This window comes from Coregonus clupeaformis, chromosome 15, assembly GCF_020615455.1.
Source record: "Coregonus clupeaformis isolate EN_2021a chromosome 15, ASM2061545v1, whole genome shotgun sequence".
Classification (NCBI taxonomy): Eukaryota; Metazoa; Chordata; class Actinopteri; order Salmoniformes; family Salmonidae; genus Coregonus; species Coregonus clupeaformis.
In genome coordinates, this window is record NC_059206.1 from 15,771,945 (window position 1) to 15,792,359 (window position 20,415).

Sequence of the window (20,415 nt, forward strand, 5' to 3'; positions counted from 1 at the left end):
GGATCATTGTCATGCTGAAAGACCCAGCCACGTTTCATCTTCAATGCCCTTGCTGATGGAAGGAGGTTTTCACTCAAAATCTCACGATACATGGCCCCATTCATTCTTTCCTTTACACGGATCAGTCGTCCTGGTCCCTTTGCAGAAAAAACAGCCCCAAAGCATGATGTTTCCACCCCCATGCTTCACAGTAGGTATGGTGTTCTTTGGATGCAACTCAACATTATTTGTCCTCCAAACACGACGAGTTGAGTTTTTACCAAAAAGTTATATTTTGGTTTCATCTGACCATATGACATTCTCCCAATCCTCTTCTGGATCATCCAAATGCACTCTAGCAAACTTCAGACGGGCCTGGACATGTACTGGCTTAAGCAGGGGGACACGTCTGGCACTGCAGGATTTGAGTCCCTGGCGGCGTAGTGTGTTACTGATGGTAGGCTTTGTTACTTTGGTCTTCCATTTCCTAATAATTGCTCCCACAGTTGATTTCTTCAAACCAAGCTGCTTACCTATTGCAGATTCAGTCTTCCCAGCCTGTTGCAGGTCTACAATTGTGTTTCTGGTGTCCTTTGACAGCTCTTTGGAGTTTGGAGTGTGACTGTTTGAGGTTGTGGACAGGTGTCTTTTATACTGATAACAAGTTCAAACAGGTGCCATTAATACAGGTAACGAGTGGAGGACAGAGGAGCCTCTTAAAGAAGAAGTTACAGGTCTGTGAGAGCCAGAAATCGTGCTTGTTTGTAGGTGACCAAATACTTATTTTCCAACATAATTTGCAAATAAATTCATTAAAAATCCTACAATGTGTTTTTCTGGAATTTCTTTCCTCATTTTGTCTGTCATAGTTGACGTGTACCTATGATGAAAATTACAGGCCTCTCTCTTCTTTTTAAGTGGGAGAACTTGCACAATTGTTGGCTGACTAAATACTTTTTTCCCCCCACTGTATAACAGCTACACACATTCCAAACACACAGATATGCATTATCTACATAAGTAACCCAAAGTGAATGTAAAACATACGTCCATATACAATAATAGTCCAATGAATGATGAGCTCCCCATGTATATGTGTACACACACACACACACACACACACACACACACACACCTCTTTTTCTGCCAAGTACACACTTTTACTCCCCATTTACAGACCTGAGGAAGTGGGCCACATTGTGAAGGCGTAAGCAGAAAAAGCAGATTATACAAAACCAAGGCCATGCACACACACACACACACCCACACACACAGATCTACTGACAAGGCAGGCTTAGGTTTGGCAGATGGGGCAATGACCATTTTATAATCAATGTCTGAGCTAAACATAGGATAAGAGAGAGCAGTGGGTTCTTGTACAAAGCAAATCTACAGTAAGATGACAAGAAAATGCATATTCTAGCCATTAGTCAACAATCAAAAAATGAATACATCATTGAAGTAATTATCATTTTAGTTAGAACTATCTGAAACGTTCAAATCTACAGGAGGGTTAGGGTCTAGTGGAAGTTTATTTGGAATTCAGAAAATGACATTCTAAATACAGAGTGTAACTGTTTATATTCAGTCACATTATGCCTTCTGACGAGGGCTGGGTGATATGGCTAAAATATATCACAGTATTTAAAAAAAAAAATGTGACAGTATTATATGTTTTTGAATAATACAAGTTATACATTTGCTTTATGAGTAGTGCGTGACCCTAGGGTGGCAACACATACATTCTACGTGACTTCAATGGGTCTTTCTCCATTCTGAATGTTTTATACTGTTCAATTCAACCAAAAATAATTTTCAGCATTTTCATCCATTTCTGCATTTCCTGCACTCATTTGAGATCATTTCCACACTGCCACGTAGGACTGCATGATATCGGCAAACAACATAGGCCTTATTTTTAACCAAATGTCGCAATTGTGATTTGACTTGCGCTTTAGAGCAAAACACTTGGGTGAACTGTTGGAATCATGGAAATGATTACTCTAATTCTATAGTTAAAATATAATAGTGGGCACTTTGAATACAGTGTTGTTTGACATGACAAGGAATGAAAATGCCAGGGAGGAGTTATTGTGACAGGGTTGGAACCAAAGTGTTGTTAAATGTTTCCTAGGGGACCCTATAATCTTTGGCTACATTGAATGTTCTCTTAGCTACTTCATAGCTAACATATTCATGCTTCACGTATTCCTCTTTGATTTAGAAGATACTGTTGCACAAACATGCTGATTTAGGTTTACACCATCACTATCCAGCTAACTAGCGATTAGCATTAGCAGCTAACAAGCTTTAGGCCCAACTTGCTAAGAAAAGACAAACTAGCTGTTTGCAGACGTAAGAAACACAAACTAATAGTGTAATTATAGAACGCTAGTGGATTTATAATAAGAAGCAAAGTGAAAACAGCATCGTTGTCATCAACATTGTTGACCATGCAGACTGAACGCAAGTGTCTCGTGGTCGAGGAACAACAAATGTGCTCCTTGAGTGACAGCGGGCGGGGCTAGGTCTGTGTGGAAAGTGGCATGGAGAGAAAGTGAGTGGAGAGAGATGACTCAAGTAGTGAAGAAAACTATAAAAAAACGACTAAACTACTAAAAATTGACGTTACACTCAGTGTATCACAATTAACAAACCAAACATTAAAATAACGTTATAGAAGGTAAAGTAAAAAATAAAAATCTGTGCATCAATACCGGTTTATCATAAAATACGGTATACCGCCCAGCCCTACTTCTGGCATCAGCTGGCAAGACACTGATCAACATTACATCATCTTATGACTTTCATCATCATCATCATCATCATGCCACAATTATATAGACCTAATTCCAAATTCCAAGTAAACTATCACCTAACAGTCTAACCCTGACCCTGTGAGCAATACAAATCAGATGGTTTTATCTGAACTGAACTGGCAGAAAGAGCCAGACACTACTGTACTAGCTACAAGTCATAATAGATTACTGGACAACCTTGTAATGAATTACTGTTCTACCGCTGGCTTCACACACACATTTTAAATATTTTATTTGAATCCACAAATCACGTTACAGTCAAGAAGGATTCAAACATTTCACAGGTCATGGATATATATGGACTCTTGTGAATAAACACACACACAATCTATATCTGCCATATCTGTGAGGTCTCTAGATAAACTGTTGTTATAGACTTGAACATGCACGGCTGTGAGAACCCATACGACCAGCCTGGAACAGATACTTGTATGGGTGATTCAGCTTATTTGTTTCATATATGATTATACTGTATGTGTGTCTGAGGGTTAAGCCCTTTTTTTGAGACTCTCATTGAGCTCTCTAGAAGGATACGTTTTCAATTCATTATCAATGGAGATACAGAGGGGTGAGGGGGTCGATGTTTTATCAGTTTTTCTGAGCTCATCTTCGTCTGACCTATCAGAAGAGATGGGAGATATACAGTACAGAGAAACAGCTTTGTTCCGTGTGAGGTCCAAATGAAAGATAGATAAAACCTCCCGAGTGGCGCAGTGGTCTAAGGCACTGCATCGCAGTGCTAGCTGTGCCACTAGAGATCCTGGTTCGAATCCAGGCTCTGTCGTAGCCGGCCGCGACCGGGAGACCCATGGGGCGGCGCACAATTGGCCCAGCGTCGTCCAGGGTAGGGGAGGGAATGGCCGGCAGGGATGTAGCTCAGTTGGTAGAGCCTGGCGTTTGCAACGGCAGGGTTGTGGGTTCGATTCCCACGGAGGGCCAGTATGAAAAATAAAAAAATAATGTATGCACTCACTAACTGTAAGTCGCTCTGGATAAGAGCGTCTGCTAAATGACTAAAAATAAAATAAAATAAATTATAAAAGAGAGAAGAATAGAGTGTGTGAATCCGAGAGAAAGAGAGAGAGTGAGACTATACACTATAGCAGAGGATGGGTCGTGGTTGCAACTTAAAATCACTGCGTGTGTGTGTGTGTGTGTGTGTGTGTGTGCAGAGAACTGTAACTTGTGGCACACACAGGGTTCCTCGCTCATCTTATAATTTAAAGTTGGCCTGTGGGATACCACAAGCACGCTCACCTTTCTATCTGCACCTCCGATTTCACAGAATGGAAACATTTTTATCTTAGCCTGAAGAAACTGAACACTGCATCACATTCAGTTCTTAGAAAAGGATTTCTGAGGAAAAAGTTCAGGGCTAGCGCTTTCAGTGGTGGAAAAAGTACTAAATTGTCATACTTCAGTAAAAGTAAAGACGCTTTAATAGAAAATTACTCAAGTAAAAGTAAAAGTCACCTAGTGAAATACTATTTGAGTAAAAGTCTAAAAGTATCTGGTTTTAAATGTACCTTGTACCTAGCCGGTGGGAATTCCGGTGGAGACCCCCACCCAGGTAGCGTCAGCCCTGGCAACACTAGCTGCAGTAACCCATGGGGAGGGGGTCACACTCTGACAATCAGAGAGGGGGCATATTATTGTGGCCTGGGCGGCACAAAATAATAAAAAGGGTCTGACTGCTCAGAGATGCTTGGGAAAATGGTCACAACGGAGGACCAGCGTGTGTGTTTCAGGGGAAAGGGGTGTATCTGAGCTCCATCAGCTAGTAGGACTTGACAATGGTTAAGCAAATCTCCCCATTCTTGCTAAATTTTGCATGTCTTCTCAAAACAGCTACAACTGTATATGCAATCACACATCAAGTCTTCTCTTGAGTTGGGCTCGAGGATAGAACACTTGTTGAACATCTGAGCTTGTGGTTGTTTGTGGGAGAAGGGTGGGGAGAGTGTGTGTATGTATCCCACATCTGTTGCTAAGGTTTAATGATGGTAGGGACAGTATCGGATGAATCACAATAATCGTTTCCCAAAATAATAATTGCTTGGCAAAAAAATGTTGTACGTTTGCCCACTGACAAAGACATGATCAGTCTATAATTTTAATGGTAGGTTTATTTGAACAGTGAGAGACAGAATAACAACAACAAAATCCAGAACAATGCATGTAAAAATATATATATAAATTGATTTGCATTTTAAATGAGGAAAATAAGTATTTGACCCCTCTGCAAAACATGACTTAGTACTTGGTGGCAAAACCCTTGTTGGCAATCACAGAGGTCAGATGTTTCTTGTAGTTGGCCACCAGGTTTGCACACATCTCAGGAGGGATTTTGTCCCACTCCTCTTTGCAGATCTTCTCCAAGTCATTAAGGTTTCGAGGCTGACGTTTGGCAACTCGAACCTTCAGCTCCCTCCGCAGATTTTCTATGAGATGAAGGTCTGAAGACTGGCTAAGCCACTCCAGGACCTTAATGTGCTTCTTCTTGAGCCACTCCTTTGTTGCCTTGGCTGTGTGTTTTGGGTCATTGTCATGCTGGAATACCCATCCACTACCCATTTTCAATACCCTGGCTGAGGGAAGGAGGTTCCTCACCCAAGATTTGACGGTACATGGCCCCGTCCATCGTCCCTTTGATGCGGTGAAGTTGTCCTGTCCCCTTAGCAGAAAAACACCCCCAAAGCATAATGTTTCCACCTCCATGTTTGACGGTGGGGATGGTGTTCTTGGGGTCATAGGCAGCATTCCTCCTCCTCCAAACACGGCGAGTTGAGTTGATGCCAAAGAGCTCCATTTTGGGCTCATCTGACCACAACACTTTCACCCAGTTCTCCTCTGAATCATTCAGATGTTCATTGGCAAACTTCAGACGGGCCTGTATATGTGCTTTCTTGAGCAGGGGGACCTTGCGGGCGCTGCAGGATTACAGTCCTTCACGGCGTAGTGTGTTACCAATTGTTTTCTTGGTGACTATGGTCCCAGCTGCCTTGAGATCATTGACAAGATCCTCCCGTGTACTTCTGGGCTGATTCCTCACCGTTCTCATGATCATTGCAACTCCACGAGGTGAGATCTTGCAGGGAGCCCCAGGCCGAGGGAGATTGACAGTTCTTTTGTGTTTCTTCCATTTGCGAATAATCACACCAACTGTTGTCACCTTCTCACCAAGCTGCTTGGCGATGGTCTTGTAGCCCATTCCAGCCTTGTGTAGGTCTACAATCTTGTCCCTGACATCCCTGGAGAGCTCTTTGGTCTTGGCCATGGTGGAGAGTTTGGAATCTGATTGATTGATTGCTTCTGTGGACAGGTGTCTTTTATACAGGTAACAAACTGAGATTAGGAGCACTCCCTTTAAGAGTGTGCTCCTAATCTCAGCTCGTTACCTGTATAAAAGACACCTGGGAGCCAGAAATCTTTCTGATTGAGAGGGGGTCAAATACTTATTTCCCTCATTTAAAATGCAAATCAATTTATAACATTTTTGACATGCGTTTTTCTGGATTATTTTGTTGTTATTCTGTCTCTCACTGTTCAAATAAACCTACCATTAAAATTATAGACTGATCATGTCTTTGTCAGTGGGCAAACGTACAAAATCAGCAGGGGATCAAATACTTTTTTCCCTCACTGTAGGTAACAATCCTTCGTATGAAGGGCCTACATTATTACGCATATTATTAGTTAATTGTGGAAATGAATTAAGATATGCAATATCTTTTAAAAATATATATATACTTTTTTTTTTTAAAGAACAGTATACAATAAAATCGAGGTGAGGGCAATGAAAATGCATTTGGCTGTTAATCTGGTTCTGTTCTGTAGGTGGCACTGTGTGCTCTTTCTAAAGGATGGGTCCCAATCTCTCAAAGGCCCTAGGATTCAGGTGGACAGGGGGTGGTCTGCCAGTCATTGGACGACAACCCAACTTGGGATAGGGGGAGGTTTTAGCAGGTGGAATAGTGGAGAAATATTTGAGGTTTACTCAGTAGCAGTGCAAATATCATGGTACAGCTATACGGACACTCAATCATTATGGTACTTTTTAATGGAAAGTTTACAAACATATATTATGATAAATAGTAGGGCTGAACGATTAATTGCATTCGCGATAATATCGCGATTTGACTGAACGCGATTTTCTAATCGCAACGTGCGCGATTTGAGGTGGTCACGTGACGCGACTTTTCATGCTGTCCAGCGCAATGGCCTCTTGCTCGACGGAACAGTCAGAAACTGACACAGCTGATACTTTAATATCGAAGAGGAACAGCACGTCGGTGGTGTGGAACTATTTTGGTTTTAAAAAGAAGATGCTGAGCAGCATCAGGTGTTGTGCAGAGCATGCCGTGCTCGATTGCTACTTCACGGGGTAACACTACAAACCTGTTTCAGCACTTAAAAAAATACCACAAATCAATGCATGACAGTTGTATGACCAAAATGCCGAGCATCAGTGCGCGAGACAAGCCAAATACCTCAAGACAGGGATCACTGACAGAAATGTTCGAAAGTGTCACTCCGTATGAACGTAATTCAAAACGGCACGGAGAAATCACTCGGACAATAACCGAGTTCATAGCCAAAGATATGATGCCTCTCAGCACGGTGACCAAGCCTCTCCTTCTTTGCCTGTAAATCTTGAAGATGTCGCAGAGGCAGAGATAAACAATTACCTGATGACTCCTACCATTGATGGAGAAGATGATCCATTGGCTTGGTGGAGGGTGCACAAGATCAGCTACCCACAGTTGTGCACCATGGCACGCAAGTATCTTTGTGTACCTGCTACAAGCGCTCCCTCAGAGCGTCTTTTTAGCACAGGAGGGAATATTGTGACTTGCACTCGCTCATCCTTGAAGCCAGAAAAGTCAATATTCTGGTTTTCTTAGCAAAAAACCTGTGAGCCACTGAGAACAGAACTGTTGGATAAGTATGGCTGGCAGTGCCATACTCGTAGTGAACTTTAGTCTGTGTGGTGTGTTATTGTTGTGTACTTGAGATAAGTGAGGCTCATCTATTTTATATTATAATATTCAAATCGTTTATAAAAAATAGTTTGTCTAAATTAAAAGTGCATTTCTCATTTTTTATTTATAACTTTATTTACTTTGATTTTACAAAATATTTTCAAAGCAAATTCCTTGTTTCAGTTGTGTGAAATGTTACTGACTTGGGAGCAGTAAGATACATACAATTTAAAATTATTTTTTTCTTAAGACTGTACCTTTTGCACACAGTGTTTACAAAGTTCATGCCTTTGTTTAAATTATTTAAATGCACAGTGGCAAAGCCACAGATGTTTCTGTAATGAGCAGTTCAATAAAAATGTCATTTATTTCAAGTCATACATGTTTGAATTTAATTCTAACAAATAGACCCAGCCTATGGGAAAGAACATTTCACACTAAATGTATATACTATTGTGTTGGTCATATTTAAATCATTCATTATGTTTTGTAGGGGAAAAAGGATAAATAAATTAAATCGCATATTAAATCGCAATCGCAATATTGGGGGCAAAAAATCGCAATTAGATTATTTTCCAAAATCGTTCAGCCTTAATAAATAGAATTGAAACTTGTATCTCATTATGGTAAATGGTGAAATAAGTATAGCCAGTTATAATTGTAATGGCTTAGCAGATAATAAGAAAATGTTTACCTGGCTGAAAGAGATTAAATACAATATGTATTGTTTACAGGAAACTCATTCAACAATTTTAGATGAAGTTGTGTGGAAAAAGGACTGGGGGGGGGCAAATATACTTCTCCAATGGCCCAAAAAACTCAAGGGGTGATGATATTAATTAACACAATTTTTTATCCGAATGTGCAAATTGTCCAAACAGATCTGCTAGGTAGATGGATTCTTTTAAATATGTTATTGGACCATAAACAGATTTGGCTCATTAATCTATACGGTCCAAATAATGATGATCCATGCTTCTTTGAAAATATATATGATAATTTATCAAGCCTACAAGAAATACAAGATACTATATTATTATGGGAGATTATAATATGGTTTTAAAATACCTTAATGGATCGTAAAGGAAATCACATTACAAACTATCACCCTCATGCACTTAAGGAAATCACAAATATCATGGATATATTGGAACTAGTGGATATATGGAGGCTTAAAATCCTGACCTGGTGAGATATACACATATCAAAAGTTTTAGAACACCTACTCATTCAAGGGTTCTCTCTAATTTGGACTCTAGATCAAAGGACACATTTCCACCGGTCTAATGTCCATTGCTTGTGTTTCTTGGCCCAAGCAAGTCTCTTCTTCTTATTGGTGTCCTTTAGTAGTGGTTTCTTTGCAGCAATTCGACCATGAAGGCCTGATTCACACAGTCTCCTCTGAACAGTTGATGTTGAGATATGTCTGTTACTTGAACTCTGTGAAGCATTTATTTGGGCTGCAATTTCTGAGGCTGGTAACTCTAATGAACGTATCCTCTGCAGCAGAGGTAACTCTGGGTCTTCCATTCCTGTGGCGGTCCTCATGTGAGCCAGTTTCATCATAGCGCTTGATGGTTTTTGCGACTGCACTTGAAGAAACTTTCAAAGTTCTTGACATTTTCCGTATTGACTGATCTTCATGTCTTAAAGAAATGACGGACTGTTGTTTCTCTTTGCTTATTTGAGCTGTTCTTGCCATAATATGGACTTGGTCTTTTATCAAATAGGGCTATCTTCTGTATACCCCCCCTACCTTGTCACAACACAACTGATTGGCTCAAACGCATTAAGGTGGCACACCTGTTAATTGAAATGCATTCCAGGTGACTACCTCATGAAGCTGGTTGAGAGAATGCCAAGAGTGTGCAAAGCTGTCATCAAGGCAAAGGGTGGCTATTTTAAAGAATCTCAAATATAACATATATTTTGATTTGTTTAACACTTTTTTGGATACTACATAATTCCATATGTGTTATTTCATAGTTTTGATGTCTTCACTATTATTCTACAATGTAGAAAATAAAGAAAACCCTTGAATGAGTAGGTGGTCTAAAACTTTTGACCGGTAGTGTATGTAGCTTGTTTTTGGTCGCAGGTTCAGGAATGGCTGAAGAATTGCAACATTTACCTGGAGTTAACTCTGCAAATAGCACTGCTGGGTGTTCTGAAAAGTCAGAGTCAATCAATCAATAATATAATAATACTCTTAGCAAAAATGTTTCTTTAATTTACAATCTGTAGAAACTATGAGAATAGAAAGGTTCAGAACTTTTGTAAAACATCACAGCACAGTTGAAAAATATATGGCAAATAGAAATCAAAACTGGATGGTCCAAACACACCAAGACAGTTGTGAAGAGGGTATGACAAAGCCTATTCCCCCTCAGGAGACTGAAAATATTTGGTATGGGTCCTCAGATCCTCAACAAGTTATACAGCAGCACCAGAGCGCATCCTGACTGGTTGCATCACTGCCTGGTATGGCAACTGCTCGGCCTCCGACCGCAAGGCACTACAGAGGGTAATGCGTACGGCCCAGTACATCACTGGGGCCAAGCTTCCTGCCATCCTTGACCTCTATACCAGGCGGTGTCAGAGGAAGGCCCAAAAAATTGTCAAAGACTCCAGCCACCCTAGTCATAGACTGTTCCCTCTGCTACCGCACGGCAAGCGATACCGGAGCGTCAAGTCTATGTCCAAAATGCTTCTTAACAGCTTCTATCCCCAAGCCATAAGACTCCTGAACAGCTAATCAAATGGCTACACTGACTATTTGCATAGCTGAAGGATGGGACTAAAAACAAACAAAAGATAACTAATGTAAAATATACTGTGTCCGTAAAATGTATATAGTATGTATATGCTGGAAGTAGAAGCCTAAGTATTGTTGTCCATTCATTTACTCCAATTAGGGGAGGGATGATAGGGTTAGGGGAAAACAATAAAGGAAAATATATACACTACCATTCAAAAGTTTGGGGTTTTCGAAATAAAAGCAATTTTTTTGTCCATTAAAATAACATCAAATTGATCAGAAATACAGTGTAGACATTGTTAATGTTGTAAATGGCTATTGTAGCTGGAAACGGCTGATTTTTAATGGAATATCTACATAGGCGTACAGGGGCCCATTATCAGCAACCATCAGTCCTGTGTTCCAATGGCACGTTGTGTTTGCTAATCCAAGTTGATCAGTTAAAAAATGCTAATTGATCATTAGAAAACCCTTTTGCAATTATGTTAGCACAGCTGAAAACTGTTGTGCTGATTAAAAAAGCAATAAAACTGGCCTTCTTGAGACTAGTTGAGTATCTGGAGCATCAGCAATTGTGGGTTCGATTACAGGCTCAAAATGGCCAGAAACAAATAACTTTCTTCTGAAACACGTCAGTCTGTTCTTGTTCTGAGAAATGAAGGCTATTCCATGCGAGAAATTGCCAAGAAACTGAAGCTCTTGTACAATGCTGTGTACTACTCCCTTCACAGAACAGCGCAAACTGGCTCTAACCAGAATAGAAAGGGGAATGGGAGGCCCCGGTGCACAACTGAGCAAGAGGACAAATACATTAGAGTGTCTAGTTTGAGAAACAGACACCTCACAGGTCCTCAACTGGCAGCTGCATTAAATAGTACCCGCAAAGAGACACCAGTCTCAACGTCAACAGTGAAGAGGTGACTCCGGGTGCTGACCTTCTAGGCAGAGTTGCAAAGAAAAAGCCATATCTCAGACTGGCCAATAAAAATAAAAGATTAAGATGGGCAAAAGAACACAGACACTGGACAGAGGAAGATTGGAAAAAAAGTGTTATGGACAGACAAATCGAAGTTTGAGGTGTTCGGATCACAAAGAAGAACATTTGTGAGACGCAGACCAAATGAAGATGCTGGAGGAGTGTTTGATGCCATCTGTCAAGCATGGTGGAGGCAATGTGATGGTCTAGGGGTGCTTTGGTGGTGGTGAAGTGGGAGATTTATACAGGGTAAAATGGATATTGAAGAAGGAAGGCTATCACTCCATTTTGCAACGCAATGCCATACCCTGTGGACGGTGCTTGATTGGAGCCAATTTCCTCCTACAACAGGACAATGACCCAAAGCACAGCTCCAAACTATGCAATAACTATTTAGGGAAGAAGCAGTCGCTGGTATTCTGTCTATAATGGAGTGGCCAGCACAGTCACCGGATCTCAACCCTATTAAGCTGTTGTGGGAGCAGCTTGACCGTATGGTACGTAAGAAGTGCCCATCAAGCCAATCCAACTTGTAGGAGGTGCTTCAGGAAGCATGGGGTGAAATGTCTTCAGATTACCTCAACAAATTGACAACTAGAATGCCAAAGGTCTGCAAGGCTGTAATTGCTGCAAATGGAGGATTATTTGACGAAAGCAAAGTTTGAAGGACACAATTATTATTTCAATTTTTAAAAAATCATTATTTCTAACCTTGTCAATGACTACATTTCCTATTAATTTTGCTATATTTCCTATTCAAACTAATTTCATGTATGTTTTCATGGAAAACAAGGAAATTTCTAAGTGACCCCAAACTTTTGAACGGTAGTGTATATATATTTAAAATAATATGGGGGATTGGAAATGATGCAGACAATTACATTGATAGAAGCCACAATCTATTTGCAATATTAAACCTGATCCACCCCCTAGAAAACTGATTTTAAAAAAGTACAGTGGTGGAAAAAGTACTAAATTGTCATTGTTTTTTTACGGACAGACAGGGGCACAATCCAACACTCAAACATAATTTACAAACGCAGTATGCGTTTATGTGTTTAGTATGTGTTTAGTGTTTAGGCAGTAGGGATGACAAAGCGTTATATTGATAGGTGCGTGAATTGGACCATATAGCTGTCCTGCCTGAGCACTCAAAATGTAACAAGTACTTTTCGGTGTCAGGGAAAATGTTTGGGGGTAAAAAGTACATATTTTCTTTAGGAATGTAGCAGAGTAAAAGTAGTTTTTTTAAAGTATTTTTACTTAAGTACTTTACACCACTGAGCAGTTTGATAGTGTGTGTGTGCATGTGTGTGCGTCTCTATTTCAGTCTATGCAGTTATTCACAGGATTTGCATATTGTAAATGCCTGCTTGTAATTTCAGTATTTTATTTGTGCGTGTGTATGTCAGACCTGGGTTAAAATACCTTCATAACGATTTGTATTTTAAACACGTATTTTCTGTGTATTTGAGTATTTTCAAATAATATGGCCGAATCAACTACTTCCATTTGAAGTATTTGAAAGTATTTTCAAATAATTTCCTATAAATACTATTTTTAAATACTTATTTCCAAACACATTTAAAATACCCCTAGGACCAAACAGGCATGGGTTCAAATACATGGAGTATTTAAATATGTGTATGCATTTGAGTATTTTCAAATACATGCCAATCCTTTCCAAATGTGTTTCCAAATACATTCCAATATTCAGCTATTTGCATTTTCAAATAAATGTTTTCCAAATACATGTACTCACTTATATGTGAAAGTAATTGAAATACAATAAACAGTATCTGAGCGCAGGTCTGGTGTGTGTGCGCGTCACAGGATTTGCTTCTGTACTAACATTGTAGCCGTTATGGTTGTGGCGGCAAGAAAATATGACCCATTCTTCCAGGGCAGATAAAATAATGTGTCCTTGGACATTGCGTTGTATCCACATCTTTTGGGAGTTATTGGAATTTATGGCATTTCAAAGATATTATTGTGTCCATAGTCTTTTGAAAGCACGTAGTATCGTTTTCAAGACGAATCACCAACGAATGTAGCTAAATCATTTTGGTACACAATTTCCACAAAAATAGTTCCCTGTCTTCTTAGGGGTCATAAGGATCAACAGTGAAACTTTGAACAAAGTTTATCTTATGAAGGCTGAGTGAAGCATTCATAAACCCTTTATAAAGCCTACATAGAATATACTTTGTTTAAAGTGTAACCGCTTCAACTGACAGTAGCATTTGAAAAGGCCTGAAGCGTATGTATTAAATAATATCCATCCATATGATATACATTGAGGCGTGGCTGTGCTGCTGATGTGAGGCAGGTAATGCCCTATTGTAATGACCTTGCCAAGTGGCACCTAAAGGGAATTTGAATACTTTTGTTTTAACACCAAAACCATTTGAGACTAATTCAGAGACATGCACGACGATCGCAAATTACGATTCAGCCCTCTAAGACTAGTATTAAGTTAGGATTCAGCCCTCTAAGACTAGTATTAAGTTAGGATTCAGCCCTCTAAGACTAGTATTAAGTTAGGATTCAGCCCTCTAAGACTAGTATTAAGTTAGGATCCAGCCCTCTAAGACTAGTATTAAGTTAGGATTCAGCCCTCTAAGACTAGTATTAAGTTAGGATTCAGCCCTCTAAGACTAGTATTAAGTTAGGATTCAGCCCTCTAAGACTAGTATTAAGTTAGGATTCAGCCCTCTAAGACTAGTATTAAGTTAGGATTCAGCCCTCTAAGACTAGTATTAAGTTAGGATTCAGCCCTCTAAGACTAGTATTAAGTTAGGATCCAGCCCTCTAAGACTAGTATTAAGTTAGGATTCAGCCCTCTAAGACTAGTATTAAGTTAGGATTCAGCCCTCTAAGACTAGTATTAAGTTAGGATTCAGCCCTCAGACGATTACATTATATACAGTATGACATATCCTTCTATGCTGAAGTTCACCTCTCTACTCCACTCTAATCACCATAGCAATCATTTCCCCTTCCTGCTTCCTTTAAAGCTACAATGCTAGAACACCCACACATCCTCTTATGCAGGCCATGAAACACACACACACACACACACACACACACACACACACACACACCAGTGTTTCCGTTAGGAAAATGTGGTGCCGGACATTTGACCGGCAGCATTTTAATTTACTGGACATTTGAGAGATTTACCGGACCCATATGCATTGGAATGCGTAACCTGATCAGGCCGTCCACCCATAGTGCTCAGAATGACAGAAATCACATTTAGATTGTGGTAATTCATATTAACAGAACATGCAAGTCGAGGGTGCAACGATGTGCGGTCCTTCATACCAACTTACTGAATTCTGATGTGCACTTTGAAGATGTTAGAATAACTGTCCACATTTACTTTTCCAACAAGATGAGTAACGAACAGCAAAATCACCAGCCTATGTCAATCTACTATCCCCCATAGTAGAAAAGTTGACCTATTCTATTAGTCAGCTTATCGAGAAAGAAATAGCCTATTCCAAACAGACTCTGGGACAGTTGTGGGACGATCCCAAATTCATACAACCAGTAGGCCTAGGCTCCATACATTTTTTTAAAAAAGCAATGAGTCTGATGCAACAGATCAGAACGTTTAGCTTCAAATGTTGATAAACTATTAATTATTCACATTATAAGTGCAGCAATGCACATAAGAGAGTAGGCTACACACAAATGTTCATTCCATAATGCAATTAGCGGGAAAACTCTGTTGTCAAAAGCGCATGGCACATGCAAGCGGTTTCATGTGACAGAGACAAAAATGTAGAAAGAGAGGAGATCTAATATGCAACAACTAGCATGGGTTGCTGATATAACTAGGATTGGGCCTTTGGCTACTGGACAATGAAAGAAAGTTTATATAAAATAATTGCCTCCACGGATATGGTCTGATTTTGGCTAGGCTACTTTGAAGCAAGGTAAGACATGCCTCATAATATGTATTAAAATGTTCAGGTTTCAAACAATGAAGTATATGTTTTCAAAATGCATACTGCCTCCAGCTCATTGTAAAGTGGTGTGTGAGGCGCTGATGAAGCCTGTCTTCCGTTGACTATGTTTAGTGTTGGAGATGCAGCAGCTCTCAGCTGTCTGACAGATTTTCCACTCAAAGGCTCTGTATCTGTATGCGTGTGATAAATAAGATACATAATGAATATACTGCACACATGCACCAATTTAATTCCACTACATGGACTGGTGTTTCCATCAGTGAAGAGGCTAAAAAGCAGCCTTCACAATGGGATTTATTCTTCTTCTCCCGGACAATTAGCCAGCGGCAACTTTATTTATCGGCTTTTCTATTATATAAAAAATATATATATTATTTTTATTTATTTTTTATCGGCCAAAAGCCGGCTATTACCGGCTAACGGAAACCCTGACACACACACACACTAACTCTCACACGCACATAGGACACATGACACACATACTGAATGCATTACATGACTTCTCAACTCAACTTTTATAATTACAAGTACACACACAGTCTCCTAATTTACCCTGCCTACCATTGTATTATTCACTCTCTCCGTGGGCCTAGTAACTTTCAGGACAGGAATGCACTGAACTCTTATCTGTACGACCATGTTGTGCTGACTTTGGAAGACTTGTACTTCTCAGTGGGTCTGGAAAGCAATTACATAATCCAGTCTGGGAAGTCAGTGATAGGATCGTTTTCATAATACAGTAGATGAATGCTTAGGAAGCTGTTAAAGCCAGTGGAGTATAGAGTTTACAGCCTTCATCATCAACGCCATCAACATCATAATAATCATCATCACCATCATCATCATCATCAACCATCACCATCAACACCATAATCATCATAGCCATCAACCATCATCTTCATCATCACCATTAACCATCATCATCATCATCGAGACTGCTATGAGGCCAGACTGTTTGGTAATGATATAAGGAATAAGGAATAAGCAAGACAAACAGATCTGGGACCATCTGGTGAGTGGAATTCTCTTGGCCCAAGGGATTTGGTGAGTGTGCCCGGGCACCAACTGCACCTACATAAGGACAATGGCACTGTGTGCGTGCGGTGGTGTGATTGGAGGGAGGTGGATGACGCCAATTGAGAGTTGCATGGTGCAACGCTGCAAGCCACCGCTCACAGAAGTTTCATTGTGGGGTTTCACCGCTGGACTGAAAGGGTGCGCGGCCTTTTATACACACACGTCATTTCTAACCACACAGTCATTGCGATGATGCACGGAAGTTTCACACACACACACACACTCACGCCCGTGGTTAATATCAGAACTTCTATGTTAACGATCGAGGAAATGAGAGGGAGAGAGACAGAGCGATGAAAGGGGAACCAAGTAAAAGTAGCTCAACGTCTGAAACTTCTTTGTTTCAGTAGGTCTTCCAGCCTTAATCTTAGTCATTGAAATTGCTATGGAGGATTGTACTGCTTAAAAACGGGAAGCATTGAAATAGCGCACATAGAACAGATCTACCACTTCTTCGACTTGCTTTCAATGAGAATGACATATCTATAAAACACATTTCTATGTGAATTTGGTCGGGTCACCCAAAAAGTTACACACATTGCAGCTTTAACCTAACCCTTGTTCTTAACCGTAACCTTCATTAATTTGCTATGCCTGAATTAGCATTTTTTTTCTTTAATGATCACATCCATCCTTCCATTGTCATGTGTTGTGGCATTTCCCGACAAGCTCTATGCCATCCTTATGACAATGTTGTCGGTGTGCCGAGGTGATTTGTTTCAGCTAGGCCTAAAAAACAAACATTCACATTTGAGTCATTTTCCAACCCACATTCTTATCCAGTGTGACTTCTATTGCGATGTACAAGGGGACAGAATGGCATACAAATTAGTTTCACAAGTAAAACCCTTCAAAAGTAAGGTATCGTTTTGACCGTAGGGCATATCAATCGCATAGCATTCTCAACATATCATCAATGCTTCTCTTTACTACTGTTTTTTTAGTAGACTTGTAAAGTATTTGCGAAAACGTCTTCCCAAAGAGTCCAATAGTGTGTTCACCTGACCTTTTCTTCTTTAGCCTTAGATCATAACTCATCTTCAGCGTTTCCTTTCAAAATTAGCGGAATTCGTCAAACCTCACGAGGCGACCTCAAATTAGAGAAATGATTAAGCTCTCACTTGTGGCTCTAACCAAACTCTCCCTCTTCACTCACGCACACCAGTGACTGACGTCAATATCAGTTCAAAAGTTCCTCACTGTCAAGTGTCAACCCAAGACTGCAACACCACACAACCTGCACTTACTAACGCAGCACAGTTTACGACATCAGAGTACTGTGTACTACTGGGAGAACATACACACACGCAGCTTTATTTTTATGACATTTCAGGACTTTTGGGGGAGGGGGAGTACACATTTTTGACAATTAAAAATCCTGTTTTCCGTAACCCTACCCCTTAACCTAACCCTAAACTTAAAATAGCATTTGAACAAATTCATGACATAAAAAAGTCCTGACTTTACAAAAAAAAGTTATTGTTTTGCCACCTTGTCAGGACATTGGGGTCCTGATAAATTAGGAAAACAAGCACACACACACTTCATTGTGAAAAAACAATCTTACCCATTTCCCTTTGTGGAAGTCATTCACTTTTTGACAACAATGCTAGGCCAGTTCGTTAGCGCTTGCTAACCTGGATTGGCAGGCTATGAGTATAATCTTATCAGGAGGGTGAGTTAAATGGACAGAAGCTATGCTGGGTTATTAATGAATGGGAATTGACTGGGTCTGTACAATACCTTGCTAACACCTAGGCTGTGTCCCAAATACCACCCTATTCCCTACATAATGAACTACTTTTGACCAGAAAGTAGTGCACTATATAGGGAATAGGGTGCTATTTGGGACACAGCCCTATAGTACAGTGCTGCTAGGGGATCAAGGGTTAATGCTCAACCCAGCCAAAGGATAGTTTTCCGTGTTTTTTTTACAATCGCACCCCACCACCACCTACATCACCACACACCCTTCCGGCTGTCCACTAGTGCTGCGTCATCTCCCAGCAGACGTAGAGAATTCCCTCAAAAATAAAATGACCCCTAATAAGAGAGAAAAGAGCAAACCCGGTGGTCTGATAATAGATCCAAGCTGAGTTTGAATGCAGGGAGCCCTCTTGGATTGGGTGAAAAGGGGGCGTGGGGTAGTTTGGCGCACATTATTAACGAATGCAGCTGTTTCGTATCAGCTTACCGCTAGGCCCGTACCACCTTCGCTACACAGAGTGTAGGCTACCCACTCCCACAGCATTTGTGTCAAGTCTTCCTGTTCCTCGTACAATGTGGTACTCATTGGATAAAGAGATGTGTGTAGATTGTCTTTTCTTTTTTTTGACCTTTCAACAGTACAACCCCATTTGCCACACAGCATCTGTGCCAAGTCTACTTGATCCGACATGAAAAAAGCTGCAGGATTTGTAGGTAGAGAGACAGAGGGGAGCTAGATGTTGAGATGAGTATGTGCTCACAACTTGCCTGTCTGCCAGAAACACTGTAGTTTGTCATGCTTGGATGTGAAACCTATCCATTATAGTTAAAGGCAACTCCGCTACCTTTTTCCGGAGACATGGGTGGAATGCGCTTTAGGTTTAAGGACACCAGTATTTGTTTGTGGGGCTCTAAGTAATGTTTGACTTGTACGAACATGCTAGTGTTCGGTTTGATCTCGAGACAGGTGATGGCAGTGAATCGGGGGCCTTATTCTATTTTCAGGTTCTATCTCATGCGGTTACTACTTTTAGTTCTACCATGGTTTTCTTCTCTTTTTTGTTGCTGCAATTGCTTTAAAAGTTTATTTGCCAAGTGGAGCAAGCCTAATCCCTCGTCCCTCAACACCACTGATACACCCAAAAGCGTACAAAGCGAAGCAGTACTGTATGAACATGTGCCCACACACACACACACACACACACAGTGTAAATACTGCACACATGCACCAACATACACAACCCACACACACACACACATTGAAAAACACATGATCTTGTGCTCTCCAAGGACTCACACAGCCACCATTTACCAGGAAACATTTCCACATGGATATTGTTCAAGTCTGCCTTAGTCAGACGAGTGCCTGAAATCCCTCTGGCAGATAGCAGATCCAAACTCAGAGACAGACAAGCCGAGGGTAGGAGAGGAGAAGGAATACAGGATCTCTCTCTCCCTCTCTCCCTGGTCTCCCTCTCCCCATCTGTCTCTCTCCCTCTCTACCTCCAAATGAACTCGAGTCAAGTTTTGGGCTGACTAGCACATGATCCTCAGATGAGGAAGCTGTGGCGTGCACCACGGACATTTTACTACGAGACAGAGAGCCAGTTTGGATTCTTCCCTTCCCTGTACTCTAGCCTCTTGGAGCTTCACCAGCAGCACACTGTTAAAAACTACAGCAGCAGTGGGCATGGAGTTGCTTAGCAATATCAACATTGTATTTTGTGTTTTCTTGCAATTCGGTTTTGGGTATTCTGAGACAAGGAGTATGCTGCAGTATGGAATTTACATTTTAGTCATTTAGCAGACGCTCTTATCCAGAGCGACTTACAGTTAAGTGAGTGCATACATTTTCATACTGGCCCCCCGTGGAAATTGAACCCACAACCCTGGCGTTGCAAGCGCAATGCTCTACCAACTGAGCTACACGGGGCCAATTTGAATCTATATGTTTGCATTTACATCTGAGTATAGTCCAAGTCTAAGTGTGTAGTTGCATTGATGTCTTCTGAGTGGGTCCAGACAGAAATTCCTCATGCAGATAGAAAATATTTGAAATCAGTCTGTAATTAAAATACCTATAGAATTAATTAAACTAAAACCGTATACTGCAGGGCAATTCCACAGTAACGGAATTAAG

At 40.6% G+C, this 20,415-nt stretch overlaps 1 protein-coding gene across 1 annotated transcript in view; it reads right to left on the bottom strand.

Moving 5' to 3' along the window:
• nek6 (NIMA-related kinase 6) overlaps positions 1 to 20,415 on the bottom strand; it is a 95,903-nt gene that overhangs the window by 58,564 nt on the left and 16,924 nt on the right. The gene's annotated exons all lie outside the window — the stretch shown is intronic.